This window comes from Wolffia australiana, chromosome 5 (assembly GCF_029677425.1).
Source record: "Wolffia australiana isolate 7733 chromosome 5, ASM2967742v1".
In the NCBI taxonomy this organism is placed as follows: Eukaryota; Viridiplantae; Streptophyta; class Magnoliopsida; order Alismatales; family Araceae; genus Wolffia; species Wolffia australiana.
In genome coordinates, this window is record NC_135839.1 from 16,254,883 (window position 1) to 16,265,582 (window position 10,700).

At 44.5% G+C, this 10,700-nt stretch overlaps 1 pseudogene; it reads right to left on the minus strand.

The window, feature by feature from the left end:
• Positions 1-7,236: 7,236 nt before the first annotated feature.
• On the minus strand, positions 7,237-7,893 carry LOC144703415 (BURP domain-containing protein 3 pseudogene; annotated as a pseudogene).
• Positions 7,894-10,700: the final 2,807 nt, after the last annotated feature.

Here is a 10,700-nt window from a genome sequence, read left to right on the forward strand (position 1 = left end):
AAAAGTAGATATTTTGGTGCGATTTATTGTAAATCAGAGTCTGCCTTAATTGTTTCTCTATTTTCTATACAAAATTGCTTCCTGGTACTTTTATATACTAAATTCACCAAGTTTCATTTTAAACTCATGTACAAGGACGCGCTCTCTTGGAAGATTGATTGCACCCTTTACTTTTTTCTCAAAGAAATTAAGTGCTTCATTGAATGAGGTTAGTTATATTTCTCCTACAAACAAAGAATGTCCACATAACCAGGAACATGAGCAAGTAGTTTTCTCTCACACCTCACTTGCCGATGAACACTACTCTCAAACTTTTCTATGGTTTTCTCAGTTGATATTTGCCTATGATTTAAATAGGGTAGATTATGCACATTTGGCACCCATACCCACATCCTATATTGGATATTTTTGCTACTAGAATTCATATGTAACACAACATGCCAGGATCAAATGGCTAATGCTACACCACAGGAAGGGGGGCTACGATCAAATATACAGTGATGGGGGGGCATGATGCAAGCGTAGTAAAATCCATGAGTATATATGACAGATACAAGTAACGACACGGGGGGCTGACAGGGTGGGTAACAATCACCGTCCATTAGTGTCTACGACTGTCGTCGAGAGTGATACTAATTTGACACCAATAATAAAATTCCCTTACACTAGTTTGATGGCTAACCCTACGACTCATAAAATGTCTGCCCCCGGAGCAGATGAGGATGACATTGACGAAGGTAATATTACTGAAAAAAAAAGGGAAGAGATGATGTGACCTGTGGGCTAGGGGGCCGGATGCTCGAGCCAGGCAAAACCAATGATGGCAAACCAGTTGGGAAGCAACTCCGGGTCAATCTAAGACAATGTGGGCTGGGGGGAGAGTCAGCGACGGTCGACAATGACTACGGCCGAGGCGGTGGCCTGTGCATTGATCGCAGGGTAGTTTAAGATCACAACAACAACCTCGATCATTGAGGGTCAACCAGTTGAGAGTGGGTAGGGCCCACACATTGGTTGTTGGACACAACATGGGATTTCCACAACAGCCGCACACAGCTAGGGCATACTAGCTTAGGGTTGTCATCGGCGGTGGTGTCCCAACAGAGACAGGTAGTGGTGATGCTCACAGCTCGGCAGAAGGCCCGATGTTTGGTGCCAGGGTGTGACCCAACGCAGTTGCCTTGGGGGACCCGTGGATTGCGAGTGGTATCCGTGCAGTCCCGGTGGAGCAGCGATAGTGTGGCGCCACTAGCATGGAGTGGGATGGAGTGGAGGCAAGTGCTGCCATTGGCGTGGAGTGGGGGCAGAGCGGAGGTGGAGCAAAGGCATAGCACCGGCGCGGCGGAGGAGGAGCGGCGCCGGTGGAGCTGCGGCAGAGGAGTGGTGGCGACAGTGGTGTCAGTATTGGCAGTAGCAAGCACATCGCCGGTGGTGGTAGCATCGGCAACGGTGGTTACAAATTGGGTCGCTCGGCCTGGTGTGGCCCGTATAGGGCCAGCTTTTGAGTCATCCCATTTGGGCTTTGTCCAATAGGTTTCGGGCTTCGCCCAACTAAAAGTATTATTTTTTCTTGTAAAGAGGTAGGTTATAGCCAGCTGGATTTGTTGGATCTGATCAGACCAGCTCGACCTAGTTGGACCAGTTCGCCCCGGGCCCCCCTTCTAGACCTAGCCAATTTTCGGCTAAGTCCTTAACGAGGCGGCCGCTGTGTCTGGCAGGCGTAGTTGTGGTGCATACGCGCGATTGGCAGGCGTAACCTAGAAACCTGATTTAATAGAATAAAACGAAAGGCGTAATTGTGTCCAAAAGTGACCTACTAAGTATCATTCCACCAGTCCCAGATTTAATGTATAGACCTCTTGGGTCCTTTTTCTTCCTAGAAACCAGATTTAGTATAATAGAACTAATACTTTCAGATAATTGAATGTTCTTTTGCTCCCTAGATTGAGTGCAAAGATGTGTCAAACAGTTTGAGTATGAAGGTATATTCTGAATTCCATCTACCAAAGGAATAGTGATAGTGGCTTCTACATCTTCACCATTTGGATGCCAGCAACTGTGCAAGCAGTGGCATTCCCCATAAAACCTACTCCTATAGCAGTAAAAGTAGTATGCGTGAGGACATAGATGATAAGAACAACAAAAATTAGGAATCCAAGAGCACAATAATTAATATAGTAAAAGTAAGCTATAATAAATTTTGTAACCATGGTTGTTCCAATAATAGATTTTCTTCCAAGAACTTCCTTTGAAAGTTTTGGCTCCATAGAATTTCTCCTCAACAATGCTTACTCTTAACACTTCTGACACTTCGTATTGTTCTACAAAGTGGTCCACGACTTTGACTGATGATTCTTCTTTCTGAACTTTCCTTTATCAATTTTATTTCCATGTTGCTACATTTTCTTGGCGTAGAGTGCTTCATGATGAGGACATTCCACTCTTTTGATGAAAACAATCCAGCAAAGTCAAAAAACTCAGCGTCCATGCAACAAGCCTCATTATGGACAAACAGAACTTGCAACAAGCCTCTTTTCCTCCCTCATTTCCCCTCATTATGGGCGCGATCTAGCAAGTGTCTGGCCAGCTGGACAATGCATTTTTCAGAATCCAGATTGTTCAACCTGCAAAATGTAAGTTTGTTGAACTTTTGACTCAATCTTGTCTCTTGTAAGCATAAAAAAATGCCAGATCCTAGAAAAATATAAGAATCCAGGTTTGAGAAAAAAGCACTGAGGGATTACCAGGCTTGCATTGAGGTTTAGGAACCTATATCTACATTTTCGCATCAATATCTATTCACTTCCCTTTAAAATCATCACGTTCTCACTTTAAACATTCATATTCCCTAATTTGTCTATATTGAATCAGCTATTTCTCTCTGTAAACCTTCAACTATACCCCCACTTCATCCCCTCAAAATTTCAGAAAAAATCCTCCTTCATTCGCATCTTCAAATTCCCTCTCAAGCACCTTCTACCCCCTTCTTCATTTTCTCTCTCTATCTCCTCATGTCAACATTTTCTCAACCTGTCTAATTCTCTCTATAAAACCTCTCCATATATGTCTCTATATTCCCCATCATTTTCTATCGGAAATCCCAAAACAATCGCCAAAAATAATGAATTTTCAACTCCCAAAGCAAAAGTTTCCCCCCTCATCGCTGCTGTCGTGCTGTGGTGGACGCTACACGGCAGCGCTAGGAGCGCCAGGAGCGCCCTTCCACCCGCCAGTCTGCATGCCGGCAGCGTGCATACCCATTGGGCAGAAGGGGCTCATGTTTAGGACTTAGCCAAATTGGCTAAGTCTTGAATCTATTGGGCAAAGCCCAATTGGGCTGAGTTAGTAGCCAGCCCTATACAGGCCACACCAAATCCACCAACCAGAATGGCCATCTGCTCCCCCGCTGCTATCGCTGTCAGCTAGCGGCCACCACCACTGCCAACACCCACCATTGCTGCTGCATATTGCCGTCATCGTCCCGCCGGTGCCAACACCGTTGACGATTGCTGGAGTAGATAATTTCCCCATTTTACCATTTAAAAGTTAAAAAATAATGAAAATAGGAAAAAACTATTTTCTGCATTTTCAAATTATAACGAAATAGGGAAAATTATAAAAACTAATATTCTCAATTTCTAGTGATTTTAATATCTAAAAAGTTCTAAAAATTTCTTACTCCTGTTTTTAATATTTCTAGTGGTTTTTGGTGTAAATTAAATTGTAGAAAATTATAAAATATTTTTTTTTGATTTATTTTGTTAATTTAAATTATGAATATTAGTTGAAACTATTTCTTGTGTTTTCCTTTTGGTTTTGGATTCAATTTAAAGCATAGGGAATTATATAAATTAACTAAAAAATTATATAAATACCAGACAGTGTATTTATCACGTTTAAACTCATTTCCTTTATTTCCAAGCCTGAAAAAATTGTGAAATTAAATTTGTGAGTCTTGCGGATTGATCCCTTGGCATATGTTAATTATAAAGTATTGAAGTGGACATTTTCATAATTATCGTTAGGTATGTCGGAATGAAAACATTGACATAATAGCCCTAAATTTTGATTTATCAATCAGCATGTTCAATCATAAGTAGTCCAAATGACATTTTATATAACAAAAATTTTCTCATCAAATGAGAGAAAAGGAGAAACTCGACATTTCTATGTCCCAAGAAGAGGTCCACTCAGTGAAAGCCCACTCTCGAAGCTGATTCAACCCTCTTTATGATCCTATCTTAAAATAATGTGATCCTAGCCCTACAAACCCTTGGAATCAAATGTAATATGCAAGAAGGTTAAGGCACTTCTAAGTAAACTGTTCTCTCTATTTACATCTGATATGGGATTTCTGATCCCAACTTATTTTTCTAGGCTTAATTGTTTAGATCTATCTGATCCATTTGTGTTATACAACAATGTGGAGAAAGGGTTAAATAGTATTAAGATTCCTTAAGGAAATATAGTACTTGCTCTTCACACACACTATCAGATTCACCCCCCCAAGCCCTGGTTCAGCCAGAAGTAAACCGCAAATGACGCCAATCTTCTTGATCGTGTTCCGTGCTTGTTGGATTTCATGGAATTAGTTATCCAACAAGTTCCATGTCCTGAATGTCCTGTTGCTTTAGCCGATTTGCATCACGTCCTCACAACCAGAATTGTGGTCGCCCGATGCCCCATCGCCATTTCTAGAGCTCATTTCTTGATCTCCTGGTGGCATGCGTTACGCACGCGCACGCTTCTTGGATCTCTAACGTCTGCCTTCGTGTGGGATCCATTCCTCCAGCTAAGAATCTTCATTCCCGCCCAAAATGGTGCATCGCGTCCCGCCCTACTGTGCACTACGCACCAAGGCTGCACGCACCACACAGCCAACTACCGCATGATCTTGTCCACGTGCGCCGCTCATCTGAATACCGCACTACCCATCACATGCGGGGTGCAGCTTTGCGTTGTGCGGCCTCACAGCGCATGTCGTACCTCAGCGCTATGTCCCACCGAGTGCGCTGTGTAACTATGCTGCGTGCTAGGGGCTGCCCATTCCCACGAAGGGTCGTCGTGTCCGTGTATAATCCCTCAGCGCTGCCACCAAGCGTCAGTCCTGCACCACAAACTGTCCAAGCATCCATGATCCTTGACTGTTGCTCCCCGGTTGTGATGCGACACACCCGCCACAGGCATCGGATTCTGTCCTCTCAGGTACAATTGTTTCCCTTCAATTTATGTAGTACCATTAGTTCTTTTAGTGTTGTACTCTGTTTGGTCCTTTCACAAGATGTTAAAAACATCTATATATGGCTAGCCACCTGTCGAGTGATCAGGATTTTTTTTTGGTAGTACTAAGGATCTAGCAGAAAGGGTTGGTGAGACTTTGCGATACTACATGTCCCTCACTACCTAGACGTCTTGTTTAATGGGTCATTGGGAGTCTGATGAAAAACAGTCCACCGTCAATGAGATAATGGATTTATTTTCTAATCAACAAATTGTCATCTTATTTCTCAATCTCATTGCATTTTCCCATCATAACCCATTCAATTCAGTTCTTCCTTGTGATGTAACACGAGCCGACCGATCCCAGCATTCTCGGTGTTAGATCAGCTTCTCTTGATGTTTTTCAAGTTCTAAAACATAACCTATACTTCATGAAATCCAATCCATCAAGTGGCACTGATAAGTCCAAATTTAAGGGATTTGTGACATTCTTTAATTCAGACTCAACAAACAATATTAGTGAAAAGTTTCACTTAATACAAGGCAGGAAAGGGGTCGATCCACTCAGAGGCAGAAATTTAACTTCGGAATTTTTCTTAATCGTGAAATAAGGAAAAATGAGAGATATGACTTCTAGGATTTTTCTAGATTTTTAGTGAATTTTGTAGGTTCCTATGATTTAAATTGAAACATAAATAAAAGGAAAAAGACCAAAAATACTTTACTATAATTTTATGATTTTAATTAACTCTAGAAATTCAAAATAAATATTTTATATTTTAAGAATTTAGCTTACATTATAAAACCATTAAAAAAATGACAGATATTTCTTTCGGAATTATATGAGTTTCAGGGATTTTTAACTTTTTGGAAGTTTAATGCAGGGAATAATTTTCCCAGACTTTCCTAGTATTTTTTTATTTTAAAAGTTTTTTAATGCGAAAAGCACAATAACTATCTGCATCGGCAATTGTTGACGGCGACGATAGTGGAGCAGCTGCGGCGACAGTGAGCGATGGCCCGGTGTCGTTTGGGCCTTTGGGTCGGTGGCCTGAATCTGGTTTCTAAATGGGCAAATAGGTGAGGAGTCAAATTTTAGGTGGTTTACCTACTCAATATTTAATTTTGAGACGTGCAATAATATTTATAATTATCCCTAATTTTCTTATTACTGATATAAATTGGCGTGTAAGGGGTCGAACCACAATGAAGGCTTTGTGACTACGATTGATATCAAGAACAAAGGAATGATTAAGAAAGTGGTTAAGATGAGAGTATGTGGACGATAAGCCTAGATTTGGCATTGTTAAATGCAAGTTTAGAAGTGTTGTTTTGATTCAAGCTTAGACAATTAATTTAAAGAATTACTTTTTTCAACATATGTAAAGTTTAGGATGAGAAAAGGGTTGAACCACAAGGTTGCACTTTGAAAGAACTTTTATCCTAATTCCAATGAACTAATTCAATAATGAACTATTCAGTGGCGGAAGTGCCCAAATTTGTGCGCTATCTCTCTCTCCCTCTCTTGTTCTCACTTAATTTTTCGGGAATCGTTCCCGAGCTGAGTTTACTCAGTTCGGTAACGATTCAGGCGACTCTCTTCATCCAGTTTAACGACTTTGAATCGGATAAGGGGATTACATACCAAATTAAATTCAGAATGTTTTATCTCTCCCTAGAGAGGATAAACAATTCTAAAAAATATCTCAAAAATCATTCTCGGTCTAAGCTTTCTACGGAAATTTTTGTCACTTGGTAAAAATCATATCCATCTTTATTAATTGAACATGAACCTGCTTAATCACTAAAAACATTACAAAAGAGGGTTATACAAATCTTGAATTTGAAGTTCTAATTGAAATTAATCCTAACTAGTTACCTAGCTCCCTAAGGGATCGACCCTTACTAAATACTACTAGTAAGGAAATAAAATTGTTGATTGGTACCTAACTATCCTTACAAACGACCTAGCTAGTGCTATCTTCATAATCAACTTGAACCCCTAGTTTGGACCAATCAATTGCTGGGCAGGACATGGCATACAGGCATCGTGCCAAGGCTAACCTTGAGGAGCTGAAACGCAATGTGTCTAGGGTTCCCACTGGAGGTGTCCATGTGGCAAACCACCACTACCTCCACATTTGTCCCATCAGACCCCTTCAGGGACACCACATATGACTTGATTACCCGAGTGGTGTGGCAGTAGCACACAGCATACGGGTAGGGCTCTATGTGACATGTCACGAGCTTGTTCCCACCTACCTTCTTCATGCTCGCTGGAGCTATGATGTAGACCTGCTTGGATGAATCAGGCTTGCTGATCTCCGTGTCAAGAGTGAGAAGATCGCGAGAGCCGAGGCTGGCCATGGAGAAGTTCACCATTGACTCTAGAGACGTGACAAAGTACATTTTCTCTCCTACTACGGTGGGGTCCTCGCACCTACGAAGGGTCTTGTTGATGATGACGGTCTTGTTGGAGTCTGATCTCAAGGAGAGGCTGCTTAGGATGTTGGGCAGCGTGGTTGATGAAAAGGCCAAAGAGTTGGCGATTGAGCGAGGAAGAAAATTGACGTTGGTTGTGGTTTTGAAGAAGTGACCAGTCATCCTAGAGCACAAGATGAGGCCTTTCTGCAAGAAGATGAGAGTCGGGCCAGTTTGGTCGTGGATCTGCATCCTGGACTCTAGGTTTAGGGGTTCGGATGGTCACCCCTATTGGAACCTAGCTCTCTCACTCCAGCAACTCACATAGAGAAGGGACGAATAGGCACTCACTCTCTTGATCTCACATAGAGGAAAAAGATTGATTTCTCGCTTTCCTGGTCTCACAGACAGAAATAAAGATTAAGCTCCCTCTCTCTCTTTATCTCACACAGAGAAACAATAATAAATAATACTTTGAGGGAGGAAGGAACCAGTTGATGCACACACCATACTAAAATAATGGAACTCATACATATTTATACGGACTCCTCCATAACTGACAATGGATTTAAACAAACCATGACCACACACTTGTCCAAGTCCTTGGTCTTCCATGACACCAAGTATTCTACTCTTTAAAACAAGCTCTTGCTTCCACATATTCCTATAAACCATTGATCCCTGCTGACTTGCTTTATTCCTTGAACTTGTTGAAAACTAAATCCCTAATTTAACAAAATCAAGATTAAACATTGATGTAACACGACGTGCTGGGATCAATTGGCTTGTGTTACACAAGAAGGAGAGGAGAGCTAATCACTGGAGCGGCAGCTTAGGGAGGCCGCTTTGGTAACGATGACGGGTTGAGCTTTGGCTACAGCTCGCTATAGGCAACAAAGATAGGCATCGATGATGTAGAACCACAGCTGTATATCCTGTGGTGGCATGTACTTCACCGCGGTGAACTAGCGGCGGCATGTCATCCGGCGGTCCTCTCCCTTGAAGCTTCTCTAGGAGACCAAAGCGGCAAGCATAGGACGACATAAAGGCGCAACAGCATAGGGCGACTACATATAGGTACTTCCGGATGTTGGCGACGATGATGTATGGCGTCGCTTCTAGGGCCGTAAGCTAACTACTAGCGGATGGAGGTAGGCAATGGTGGCGACGGCGGCGGCGGTTCATCCTGCGACGTCATATACTTCACGGCGGTAAACTGTCGGTTGTGGGTCGTCCAACGATTGCTTTCCTCAAAAATACACTAGGCGCGCGTGTGGCACAGGTAGACATAGCATCGGGCTCAGAGGCGAGCGTAGTGGCAAGGATGGTGGCGGCCCAACTAGGCGCGGTGAAGAGTCGAACACGAGCGCAGTGACGAGGACAGCTGTGACACATGTAGGTGTGGCAATGGCTTGGAGGTGAGCGCGGTGACGAGGATGGTGGCGTAGCTAGGCGCAGTAACGGGCTCGGAGGCAAGCACGGTGGCACGAATGGCGGCGGTGCATGTAGGCGCGACAGTGACTCAGAGACGAGAGCAGTGATGAGGACAGCGACGACGACATGACATCGTGGTAGATGCACCCAAGGCAGGTGGTTGTGGCTCCGGCTACGCGGCTGTGGTTGCGGCTGCCACACGGCTAATGGCGGCTGCCACACAACTAATGGCTGTGGCCACTCTAATAGCTGATGTTGTTGCGGCGACTACAATTGCTCCAGCAGGTTGCACGATACTCCAGCGGTTGTTGCTGCTATAGTGGCTATGGCGGCTCCAGAGGCTGCGGTTGATGTAGTGGCTATGGTGACTCCGACAGCTATGGCGGTTGCGCGCGGCTACGGTCACTCTAGCGGTGGCAGCCTGCTCGAGCGTCTACGGTCACTCTGGCAGCTGTGGCCTGCTCCAACGTCTGTAGTCACTCTGGCAGCTACGGCGGCTACAAGTGGTTGTGGTTGCTTTGGTGGCTACGGTCTCTACGGGCGGCTGCGGTCCCTCTTGGCTGCGATCGCTGCGAGCAGGTGTGCCGCTACGGCCACTATGGGCGGCTGTGGCCGCTACTCGTGGCGATGGCCGTTGCTCGTGGCAGCGCCCGGTGCTCGCGACTACTCCCGTTGCTTGCAGCGGCGCCCGCTGCTCATGATAGTTCGAAGGGTTTCTTCATCACGACCACCAACCCAGGTGGGCATTCTATCACCCACAACAGTCACCTACTCTTCCTGATCTCGTACAATGCACTTCGTTCTTTTACGTCTATGTTAAGATTGTGGGACGTACATGCAAACTTATGATAGATAGTGGGAGCTCCATCAGTGCGGTCTCCGAAGACACAGCGGCCAAACTGGCCTTGCTCTCACGCCACACCAGGCTCTTTACAACATCTCATGGATCGATGCCTCAACCCTACTAGTACGATCCCAGTGCCACGTGCCACTTAAGAGGAGAACCTACGTTGAGCACGTGTTGTGCGACAGTTTCCCACGAAAATTGGTAGCATCATATTGGGATGATCATGGTTATACGACTACGACGTCAAACTTTATGTATGGAGGGTGCTGATTGATTTGGTATGTAGTCGTACGAGCGTCGATACATCTAGGACCAATCACCCCTACCCCGCCTTCCCAGCTGAAGACCCCTTTGATCACCAACAGGTGCATATTCTGACAAGAGCTTGACTAAGAGCGTGATGACCTATATGTATGCTTTGCCCTCACGCAGAGTGTTCTTTCAATGGAAGCGCCTGACGTGCTACCAGCACTCGAGGAGCCTGACGCACCTCAGTTGGCAGAACTCATGTCTGATTTTGGGGACATCCATCCCAAAGAGCTCCCTGACGAGCTCCCGCCTATGCGACGTATTCAGCATGCCATTGACCTAGTACCCAGAGTTTTGCACCCAATTTTGGCACACTACCGGATGAAACCGGTAAAGTACGAAATGTATCGGCAGGTCAAGGAGCTATTGGCCAAGGGCCTTATCCGTGAGAGTCTCAGTCCGTGCGCCGTTCTGCCATTACTCACACTAAAGAAAGACGACATCTGGCGCATGTATTGCGACTCACGTG